This window comes from Sinocyclocheilus anshuiensis, unplaced genomic scaffold, assembly GCF_001515605.1.
Source record: "Sinocyclocheilus anshuiensis isolate Anshui unplaced genomic scaffold, SAMN03320099.WGS_v1.1 C31784096, whole genome shotgun sequence".
Classification (NCBI taxonomy): domain Eukaryota; kingdom Metazoa; phylum Chordata; class Actinopteri; order Cypriniformes; family Cyprinidae; genus Sinocyclocheilus; species Sinocyclocheilus anshuiensis.
The window spans coordinates 1-506 of record NW_015604255.1 but is presented as its reverse complement, the minus strand read 5'-3'; the positions used below and the strand labels follow the sequence as shown (position 1 = coordinate 506).

The 506-nt window shown below is 44.3% G+C and overlaps 1 long non-coding RNA gene across 1 annotated transcript; it reads left to right on the top strand.

Moving 5' to 3' along the window:
• Positions 1 to 11: 11 nt before the first annotated feature.
• On the top strand, positions 12 to 506 carry LOC107682177 (uncharacterized). Its single transcript, XR_001633396.1, has 3 exons — positions 12 to 102; positions 195 to 319; positions 427 to 506. It is a non-coding gene; the product is annotated as an uncharacterized LOC107682177 (long non-coding RNA).

The following is a 506-nucleotide window of genomic DNA, read 5'->3' as shown; positions in this document are numbered from 1 at the left end:
GGCAGGTCTCTTAGCAGGGCTTTTGATTCCCTTGTGCATTTTAATACTCGCCTTGCTGTTCTGCTGCTGCTGTTGTGGGCGGCCCGTTGAAGGGAAGGAAGGGTATGAATATGTTATTTGGAAGCTGATATATTATCAAATATATTATTATTTTGTTATCAATAAGCAAATCTTCTGCTAAATCTGTCCTCTAGAGTGGCGGTTGGAGATGGCAGCCCTGCGGTCCACATGAAGCATCATGTTTATACTGTGCTGGCCAACATGGGTTCAGCAATGCCGTGCTTTAGTCTTTGGTCATCTGGTTTGCCTAGGGTTACAGGTAATGTGCCTATTTTCATTTGCAGCTTTCACGGAGAAACATAAGGAAGGGAGATTGTATTTTGGTGAACGCAAGTGGACTTTTAATGTTCTTCGCTGTGTCTTCAGTCTCTCATCATGACCCTGAGCTCACATTTAACCATAGCTTCATTGAGCAGCCATCGTCCGGCTGGGTGACTGATTCATTT